Here is an 11048-nt window from a genome sequence, read left to right as displayed (position 1 = left end):
GTAGTTTCTGCAGAGCTGGAAGGGAGGGAGTGGATGACGGGGCGGGGTAAAGGTAAGGGAAAGGCTCTTCTGGCTGGACCCACACAGACCACCCAATACGGTGGCCGTGGGTGGGAGGTGGTACGACCCCCGCCTCCGCCTTCACTAGCGCACTGTGGCTAGGATGCAGCATCTGCGCGCCGCTGGCTGGGTCCCCGCCCTGCGCCTCCCGCAGAAGTGGAGGGAAAGCTGGGAGGGCGCCAGCGGGAGTGGGGGAGGAAAAAGGGGAAGGAGAAAGGGCTGCGCGGCTGCCGCGGAGGGGCGGGGCTCCTGTTTCCCAGGGCGCGCCCTGGAAGGAGGAGCGCAGTCTCCCCGCAGGCCCTTGCCAGCGCTTCAGGTGCGGGTGTCTGGTTTCCAATTCCGTCGGCTGGGCTGGCTGGGGTTGGGATAGCTGGGTGCCTGCGGCTCGTAGTGGCAGACGCCCGCAGAGCAACAGGAGCCCAAGGAAAAAGAAGGAGAAGCAGCCGGGAAAGCGCCGGGGAAAAGAGGCCCTGGAGCAAGGAAGGGTTCCTAGGAGCCCGCGCCCTCCCCTGGGGCAGATTCTGCAGGTGGGCATGATCAGCAGGCAAGATTGCAAGTAAGTGCCTTTTCTCCAGCTCCTCTGGCGTGGCGGGTAGCGAACTGTGTTCGCTTTTTCCACCACACCCACCTGTGTCCATTTTCATCTGTTTTGGGCATCTCTCTGTGTTAAGCTACCTGGAAAGCAGAGAGGGGCGAAGCCTGGCGGCGGTCGGGAATAAAAGTGGGGGCACGCAAGGGGTGGCCCAGCAATTGGAGAAAAGGAAGCAGGAAAGGCCACTATTTCAATTGCAAAGCCAGTTCTTTGCCGAATTTGACTGTGTGGATTTGCTGCCAGATTCTGAAAAAGTGGAAAGTAAAGGCATTAATACTTGAAGGTCTACTGTCTTTTTCTTTCAGCCTCTGGTAGCAAAGTTGTTAGATGTGTTTCGGTTCCAGGAGCAGGTCATGTGTTATATTTCCCATCTGCAAAGCTGAGCGTGCAGAAATAGCAGAATTGATACAACCTGTGGGGAGAGCGAAGCGCCGCACCCCTTACGAGCACACAAACACAGATGATTTACAAAAGGTTGCTTAGCCCCAGTTTCCCAAAACAGTGTATTTTGTGAACGAATAAGCAATTTATAGTGAAATTCAGATAATATTCAGAATCATTTTATCGTTTTATCGACTTAAGCTGAATCTGTCATTTACTTTTAGAAAAAAATAGTTGTTTACTTATATTAAAGATAATTAAAGCGAGATTACCAAACTATAAACTTTAAGGCCACCTTTTGTAAATAATAGCAAAAATTTTGCTCATTATTTTAGTGCTTTTTAAAGAGTTGCACCTTTCCTAATAATGTGTATCCCTTCTGAAGCTAAGAGCAATTTTCATGTGAGAGAAGCTGAGGGAAGTTTTTTAAAAGCTCACGTCAATAAGAGACCAGATCAACATATGCTTTCAAAAGAATGATGGGTTTTCAGTTGCTGAGTGTGAAGTAAGTGGTTTGGAGGTCCGGTTCTTTCCAGAAACATGAATAATGTTGTTTATTTCTTTTCTCTGTGGCAAGAATCTCCCCCTCTCCCTTTTTCCCCCTTCTCCCCCCTTCCCCTTCTCCCCACTTCCCCTTCTCCCCCCTCTCTGCTTTAATGGCAGTATAATGTATCTACATACATATATACTCTGCAAACCAAATCCTATGATTAAGCTGTCCATTTTATTGAAGTCTTTAAATTCTTTTTCCACCGTTTAAAAAATTTAAACTAGAATTTACTTCCTCAGAAAATATGGTAAGTAGAATTTTTAAAGTTGTATTTACTTGAAAGCTAGTTTTATCTGATCCTTCTGTATGGAATTATGTGATTGTTAAAATAACCTATTCACAACAAAATGCTAGACAAAATATGGCACTAGATGTAATGAAAGATGTGCCCTCTAAGCAGTTGATAATAGTTTTGCTTAAGATAAATTCTTGTATTATGTAGATGTTTAAGATGCTTGTCTTTTGGTTCCCTTTAAAAGTAATCATTTAGATCCCTTAGGTCATTTAGATCATTTAGATAATTAGAAGTGGTCATTTAGATCATTTAGAAGGGCAGTTTGGACACAGTGATGTGTTTTTACAGAAGCTGGGTGTATGCTGTGCCATGATTCCTATGGTGCAGGGAAGGTCTCCTGGGGTACTTGATGCTTCAACCTAAGAAAGATGAGTCAGGTCTGATTCTCTGCCAAAAGTATCCCAGTGCCTCCTTTCCTCTCCTAGGGCCAGAACATAGTCAGGGGAGCCCTCCTGTGGTAGTGCTTCTGTGTTTTTGCTACCTGTTGCTGAGGTGAGTTTTGGCAGCAAAGAACAAGTAAAAAATTCAGAGCTGGCATCAGCAGGGTTCTATTCACCTTATTCAGTATGACCAACTGAGTTTCTCTGGAGACAAGGACATTACAGAATCTTGCATTTTGTATGAATTATAAAAAAATGAATATTTATCTAATTCATTATGTATGTGAAAGAGTGAAAATTTGCATTGTATTTTTCGCAGCCAAGGCATGGCCATGTAGAGGAGCTTAAAATTATTTAATGTAAATGGTTCATTTGTAAATGTCATAATGGTAAAAACTTCTGATTTTTCCTAAAACTCTGTCTCAGATCCTTTTCTCTGATCTTCATCATCTGAGTAAATGGCTCCACCATCTGCCAGGTGTTCAAATCACCTTCGAATGCTCTCTCCTTCTCATGACTCCATTTCATCTTCATACAGTCCATATAGAGTTCTGTAAATCTTAATCTCCCAAATATATCTCTATTCAATCCTACTTCTCAGGGGTACCTCTTCCATTCCCTTTTCTATATCTTGCCACAGAATGAGTTCAGACCTAATTTACCTGGAATCCTGCTTTCACAGTGGTCTCTTTACTTCCAAATTCCCCTGCAATTCACTCTCCATACAAAGCAGTACCATCATACTTCTCCTTAAAAACTTATTTGCTCAGGACTGAGTAGAAAAAGGAATAAACACATAAATACAGAAACCGTTGTCTCAGTTTTCCTGAGCTACTATGACAAATACCATGCAATGGCTTGGCTTAAACAACAGAGAATTTAGTGGCTCAAGATGTCAGAGGCCAGAAATCCAAATCAGGGCATTGGCTAGAAGACTTGCTTTCTCCCAGGGCCAGTAGCTTCTAGCTGGTTGACAATTCGTGGGGTTCTTGGCTTTCCTTGGCATGTGGCAGTGTCCCCTCTTCTTGCTTCTGGGTTCCTGCTGACTTCCAGCTCCTGTCTCCCCTCCAGTTTTCTCTGAGTATATCTTCTGCTCATAAAGGATTTCTTCTGCTTATAAGGGATTACAGTAACCCAGAGTAAGGCCCATCGTCCTTCAGTTGGGCCACACCTTAACTAAAATAACATCTTTAAGAGTCCCTATTTACAATGGATTCCTGCCCACAGGAATGCAGATCAAGACCAAGAACATGTCAAAGCTGAGGTACCTAACTCAATCCACCACACTGATTAACAACACGGGACTCCTTCCTATGACATACTGGTCACTCTGTGATCTCAGCCAGTTGTCCAGCCTCACTTGGACCCATTTTCCTTCTCATTTATGTACCTGCCACACTGGTCTTTCAGTACCTGGAATACACAGATTAGTTTCCCTCCTCAAGTTCTTCTCAAATGCTGCCCCCTGTCTTGCATGGCTAGCTCTTTCTCATACCTTAAAATCTCAGCTTCAAGTCTCTTCCTCAGAGACGTGACTCTTGATCACTTGTCAAAGTAGGTCGTCTCCTGTTATTCTCTAAGTTCCTCGTGAGTTTGCTTCATGGTGCTTACTACAGCATGCAGGTATTTTGTACATTTGTATGATGAGTGCTTCAAGGCAACAGAGACCACGTCTTTGTTGTTGAACCAGCTCCTAGTACGGTGCCTGGCCTAGAGTAGTAGGGAGTTTATAGAGAGCTGTAACAAGAATAAAGTACAAAAATATGACCTATTTCACCATCAAGCACATCGAACCAGTCAAGTTATGCATTTTTGTGATTCTTTTTGTGTTTTGAATACTGAAATGTTTATAGCCCAGCCCTACAATTTTGAGGAGGTTAAATTAAAATATCCTGAGATGTAGTCTCACCTGCCAACTGTGTAGGCAGTAATGTATTTAGAGGTAAATAGATTACAAATTATGTAGCATACATTCTCAAGAAAGGAGTGATTGGATTAAAATGCATTTGAAAGAAAATTGCCTGGTCTGCAATGATGACCTCATTAAATTTAAACCAGTGTCTTTTACCAAGAATTTGAAGGAGTGTTCAGTAATCACTAAATTTAAAATATTGTTTTGTAATAAATACGAACATTTGAGCTCAGTTGATGGGGCTGTGGTTATATGGGGCCAAGGCTATAGAATGTATGTCCCCAGGATGCTCTTTGGTGTATAATCCAGGCCCAAGGGGCAAATTATCTCACAAATCCAAAGCACTCGCTATGAAGACTTAGAGAAGCATTGTGGACTAATCCATGAGGACCCAGCACTGTAATTTGGTGGGGATGGGGGAATTCATGCTGTTTAATGATAGTATTGTATTTATACTAAAATTAATGTGTATATATACATGTATATACTTTGTGTGGTAATATGTCTCCCACCCCCTTTATTTCTTGAGACTATACTTAAAAGATACTAAACAAAAAAGTGTTTATGCCATTAACATTTGGTTGCGAATTTAGCTTTCAGTTAGGCTACTAGCTTAATTAATGAATTTTTTTTTTTTTACCTAGCAAGTGACCAGTCACATTGTTTTTTGGCAAAGAATTTGCCAATCATGTTTATTCTTGAAGGACTGAATTATATCACAATTGTCACCAGAGAGTTTGTTAAAATTACTATTAAGATGATGCATTGTGGTTGTTGTCATGTGTTGCAGTGCATCTGTGTGCTAATTGAAGATGGCCCTCTATTTTACACATCACAGATGGGCTGTTATTATGACAAGGAGGTGCTATCTTCCTTCTTCTGAACTGGTAGTGTGAAGTTACTAGTTAAGATGGCAAGGTCATAATGAAACAAATATATGTTTGTATACAAATAATTTTCATATGAAGATTTCTGGGAAAGCAGTCAGACAGTATGGATGGGATACGTTTATGGACTATGAGAGAACAGATTTAGTGTCTTGCCATCCTGCAAAACAAAATTTCTTCATTGAAGGTTTCACTTACTCTCTGCATAGCTGGAAGGATATGGCTTTAGGCAAGGGGGAAAGCCATCAGCTCTTGGCAGCTAGAGGTAGAATGAAGTTTGAAGGAATGAAGCCTTTCTGGGTAGTGAGGAAAAGTGCCAGCTCATGACAAAGAGGGGAAGGAGGAGGGAATGCCTTGAAGACTGCCAGGAAACACAGTGAATCTGCTAAGAAATATTCAAGTTGACATTACATATAAAATCAAATTATTCTCTTCTTACCCCTTGTGAAAAAAACAGTTCTTTCCTCTTCTCTCTTTAAAAAAGTAAAAACTATATTTTAAGTCAAAACATGCTGTTATTTTTTCTTTACTACGGGAAATGCGATACCTTTAGACTTGAAAAGTGATATAACAGGGAGCCAAAAATGCCATATATCGTTGTTAAAACATACCAAAACTACAAGTGTAATTTCATTTACTTTTGTTGCGTGAAATATTTGAGAGATGGCTATTATTATTCATCAAGAAGTTCTTTAAAATGTCTCCTTGGATGTTTTACCAAACTGTCCGAATCCTTTATCGGAATACAATAAAACTCTGTTTGCACCTATGATTGTTCATTTGGAAATTTAAAGGGAGTGAGTACATTTACAACATTATTAATGTAGCACCTCTGACTTGCAGTGAATGCCTTTTTTCCTTTCTCTTTCTTCTCTCCTACATCTTGTCTTCTAAAAACTTGATATGGCCAGTAATGCAAATTTCACTCCACCATTAGGTCAAACTATTAGTACTAATAACTGGAAAATTGGATTCTGACCCTTCAAAGAAGGATTGGTAAGATAAAACAGATACATTAAAATATTAGCATAAAGACATTTCCATTGATATTTATTATGTATTTTTCTTCAGGTTATATACCAGACTTGACTCTTTATGCCATATGGTTGATTTTAAAGCATGGGGTGATTTCACTGGATGTATTTTCTGCCATCTTTTAGTAGTTGCTCAGAAGCTTTATATTTCAGAATCCAACGTAATTTTTTAAAAATATGTCATCATCTTGAGGGTCTATAATTTAGAAATTCATAAAAAAGGAAATATAGGTGTTCAAATCCATGCAGAAAGGTAAAAAGGGGAAAGTGATAAAAATGTTATATGATAATGAAAAATCCCCTTTTATATTGATTTAAACTCCTCTAAATGATTATTCTTTCAAGTCTAATGGACAGTGCTTCCTTTAGAGCTTAGGCTAAGGATAAATTTATTAACCGTAATAGATTTTGAATAAGAAAAATTAAATATTTTATTGGTAAATTGTGCCTTTCCTGTCTCTGGGTTCTATATAGCTAACATTCCTTCTAAGTAAATATTATGGGATCAATCTTTGTGAATGGTCCTTTCATGAAACAAAACATTACAAAGTTGAGTGATGACTTTTTTCTCTCTTAACACCATATATATATCTTTCTATCCCATGATATAATCTGACAGATTCTTCTGGAATGAATGTTTGTGGAATGGCTATGCAGAGAAGCACCTTTGAAAATTCACATTGTATCCATGCAATATTTAGGAATATCTGTAAGATATTTTTTAGCAAGTATTAAAAACACAGAGAAATAAATCTGTGTTCAAATTAGCGTAGTGAGGAAAGCTTTTATTGTAGATATTTCTCTTACTCAACATGTAATGGTTAAAAACTTTAACTTCTCGAATGTTGTTTCACTGTGTGTAAAGTTGGTGGTATCTATTTCTAAGGGTTGCTGTAGGAAATAGTTTTAAAAAATACATATTCAAAGCAGCCATTTTAGTGTCTCACACATGATAGGTGTTCAGTAATGGTAGTTAGATATTTGATAATTTAGTACATTATAATCAAAATGTATTTTGATTTATCTTGAATATAAATGATATTGCACCTGAAGTTCATTTTTGTATTTTGTTTTTTTAAAGCAGTTTTGAGATAAATTCACATACTATGCAATCCATCTAAAGTGTATAATCAGCGTCTTCTAGTATATTCACAGAGTTGTGCTTTTATTACCACAGTCAATTCTAGAACATTTTCACCCACAAGAGGGTCCACTATGTTATATAGTCCCATGTTTCATTCTCTGGTTTTCCTTCTAGGAACATACATGACCCTAAACTTTCCTTTTCTCCCACAGTCGCACCCACATATCATCTGTTAATTACACTCACTATAATGTGCTACCATCATCTGTTTCCATTTCCAAACATTTACAATCAACCTTATTTCAAATTCTGTACAAATTAAGTATCAGGTCCCCATTCTCTGCCCTCATTATATCTTCTGTTGACCTATGTTCTAGTTATTAACACCATGAGTTCACTAGTTATATTTAGTACATACCATATTTGTCCTTTTGTGTCTGACTTATTTCACTCAACATAACATCCTCAAGGTTCATCCAAGTTGTCACATGCGTCGACTTATTTCTTCTTGTAGCAGAATAATACTCCATCGTTATGTATATACCACACTTTGTTTATCCATTTATCAGTTGGTGGACACTTGGGTTGTTTCTGTCTATTGGCAATTGTGAATAATGCTGCTATGAACATCAGTGTGCAACTGTTTGTTCACGTCCCTGCCTTCAGCCTTCTGAGTGTAAGTGGCAGTTCTATGTTTAGCTTCCTGAGGAACCACCAAAATATCTTGTACAGCAGCTGAACCATTCTACATCCCCACCAATGTGAATAAGTGTCTCTATTTCTCTACATTTTCTTCAACACTTGTAGTTTTCTGTTTTTTTTAATAGTGGCCATTTTAGTAGGAGCGAAATGATTTCTCTTAGTTTTGGTTTGCATTTCTCTAATAGCTATTAATGTAGAACATGTTTTCATGTGCCTTTTAGCCATTTGTATTTTCTCTTTGGAAAGATATCTATTCAAGTTTTTTGCCCATTTTTAAATTGGGTTGTTTGTCTTTTTATCATTGAGTTGTAGGATCTCTTTATATATCTTCGATATTAAACTCTTATCAGATATGTGGTTTCCAAATATTTTCTCCTATTGAGTGGACTGCCTTTTCACCCTCTTGACAAAGTCCTTTGAAGCACAAAAATATTCACTTTTGAGGAGGTCCCATTTATCTATCTTTTCTTTCATTGCTCATGCTTTGGGTGTAAGGTCTAAGAAACCACCTTCTACCTTAAGTTCAGGAATATGCTTCCCTACATTTTCTTCTAGGAATTTTATGGTTCTGCTTTTATATTAAGGTCTTTTATCCATTTTGAGTTAATTTTTGTGTCAGTCGTGAGATAGGAGTCCTCTTTCTTTCTTTTGGATATGGATATCCAATTCTCCCAGCATCATTTGTTGAAGAGAGTGTACTTTACTTTTAGTCCTATTCTAATGAAAACTAATTGTGTTGTTTCCCCTACTTTTAAAGATGCGTATCTAATTTCGGACCATTCTATTTGGAATTCTTTGTAACTTTCTGTATGTGAAGTTTTCTGTTATAGGCCATTAACAAATAGTTTATATGAAGTATCTAAATATTCATCAATAGGAAAATATGGGAGGATGTTCAAAAATGAAGAATTTTTACAATATCCAAGTTACATTTTCTTTATATTTTTGAATCAGATAGATGAGAATTCCCCATTAATGGACAGCAGTTCAATGGAAGAAGTGATCTATCAGATGTCCTAGTAGTGCATTTAACAAAAACTAATAACTATTTTTATAGGGAATTGTTAAAAAGTACATATAATGAAATTCCTCACTTATGTATGAAAATCAAATTTACCCCAGTAATTCAGTCATTAGAAACATAGTCTGAATTTGGAAATAGGCCAATGAGGTATCTAAGCATGGAGGGAAATATTTGCCAAAATATCCATTCACTTACTTTATTTCATTGGCAGCACAGTAACCTGCAGAAAAATCAGAATCTTTTAAATTAAATAGTCAAATCAAGGGTAATAATTTAATAGTTTTTATGTATTGTATTCTTCAACAATCCACAATTCTTCCTCAATTAGAAAGAATTTAGATGACTACCTGTTGGAAGAAGGGGTCCAGGGCAAGTTAGAAAATGAATATGATAAGTACACTGCCACAAGGGAAAATTTATGGCAGCACAATTTGCATCTTGTTAATATTAACATTAATTTGACAGCCTCCTATATGGAGGTCTCATTTATGCCAAGCAGTATGTTAAGTGATTTGCTAATGCTCATTTCCAATCCCCACAACAACCCTTTGAGGGTGAGAACACTGAAGCTCAGAAGTTACCTAAGTTCTCAAAGACTCACAGTGATTACTAAATTTGAGTAGCATACATATTCCTTTTAAAGGAAAGAAAATCATATATATCCCAAGAATACGTTTGCACATATCCCACACAGATACACCTGTGGTTATGTTACGAAGTATTCCCCTCAAAAATGCCTTTTTAGCCCATAATGAATCAGAAATAATCAATATTTGCAATTAAACATAGCAAACCATGTAATTACAATACTAGAGGACTGGAAAGAAAGAATGCAGTTTGTTTTAATGTTCACCTTGAATTCTGATTATTGGGAAAGCATCCATGTTAAAACAAAATGGAGATTTAAGTGAAAGTTTGAGGACATTATAAAAAGAATATGTACTTTAAGTGTTTTAGAGGTTGTGCTGGTTTAAAACTGTTACGTACCCCCAAGAAAATGCCACGTTTTTTTAATCCATTCTTGTGGGTGCAGACATAGTGGGTGGGACCTTTTGATTAGGTTGCTTCCATGGAGATGTGACCCACCCAATTCAAGGTGGGTCTTAATACTTTACTGGAATCCTCTAAGAGAGCTCATGGAGAGAGATTGCTTAGGAAGAAAATGCACCGGAAGAAGCAAGAAGGACCCACAGAAACTGAGAGAGTCATTTTGAAACCGGGGTCCAGGAGAGAAGAACCAGCAGATGCTGCCATGTGCCTTCCCATGTGACAGAGGAACCCTGGATGCCAGCAGCCTTTCCTCAGAGATGGTATCTTCCTCTTAATGCCTTAATTTGGACATTTTCATGGCCTTAGAACTGTAAATTTGTAAGATAATAAATCCATGTTGACAAAGCCAACTTATTTCTGGAATATTGCATTCTGGCAGCTTTAGCAAACCAAACAGAGGTTGAATGACTTTCATTGCCTGGTCTTGGGGTGTCATCGTTCTGTTCTTATTTGACATGGCCATGGTTAGGTTTTTTGTTTTGTTTGTTTGCTTTATTATGAAGGAATCAAAACATGCAAAAGGCCTTTCCCAAATTAGGCAAGAGTTGAAAGAGGAGGGTAGTGTCATTAAAAAGGATTATGAGTATGAAATTGCCCAAAAAAGAATTATGAGTATGAAATTGCCCAGGGTATAGTTTATTCATCTATGAGTGGTGAAATATAGATGAAACAGGAAATGAAGTTACACGTATGTAATTTTAGGTGTTAGGGGATGGAGAAGTGTAGAAAGCAGAATTGCCTTGTGCGGGATAAGGAAAGGGGAAGACAGTATTCATCTTAAAGATTCTTATGTCCAGGAAATTAAGAATTTGTATAGTCCTAATTAGGACAATGCACATATTTATGTATCACAGATTGATGTACTCATCTGATCTTTAAAATGTATCCCAAATCACAGTACTTACTGTCACCAAAAGAAGAGTCAATATTTTATGTCAAAGTATTTCTTCAACATAGATGATTTAAGATGTGTACTCTTAAGGTTTTTAAATCATTTTTGGAAAAATTATATTTTATACTATACATATAATAATCTTCTAATGCAAATGGTTTGCTTTTAACATCTATTACCTACTTAGATCTTGTACTTGGGTGGA

At 37.8% G+C, this 11048-nt stretch overlaps 1 protein-coding gene across 1 annotated transcript in view; it reads left to right on the top strand.

The window, feature by feature from the left end:
• Window positions 1-435: 435 nt before the first annotated feature.
• The window catches only part of LOC119544227 (sodium channel protein type 9 subunit alpha-like), a 180494-nt gene continuing 169881 nt past the window's right edge, over window positions 436-11048 (top strand). The window contains exon 1 of the mRNA XM_037849515.1: window positions 436-616. The gene's annotated coding sequence lies outside the window, so the exon portion shown is untranslated. The remainder of the gene's footprint in view (window positions 617-11048) is intronic.

The sequence above is a fragment of the Choloepus didactylus genome, chromosome 9 (assembly GCF_015220235.1).
Source record: "Choloepus didactylus isolate mChoDid1 chromosome 9, mChoDid1.pri, whole genome shotgun sequence".
Taxonomy (NCBI): Eukaryota; Metazoa; Chordata; class Mammalia; order Pilosa; family Megalonychidae; genus Choloepus; species Choloepus didactylus.
The sequence above is the reverse complement of the archived record's forward strand: the minus strand, read 5'-3'. Positions and strand labels throughout refer to the sequence as shown.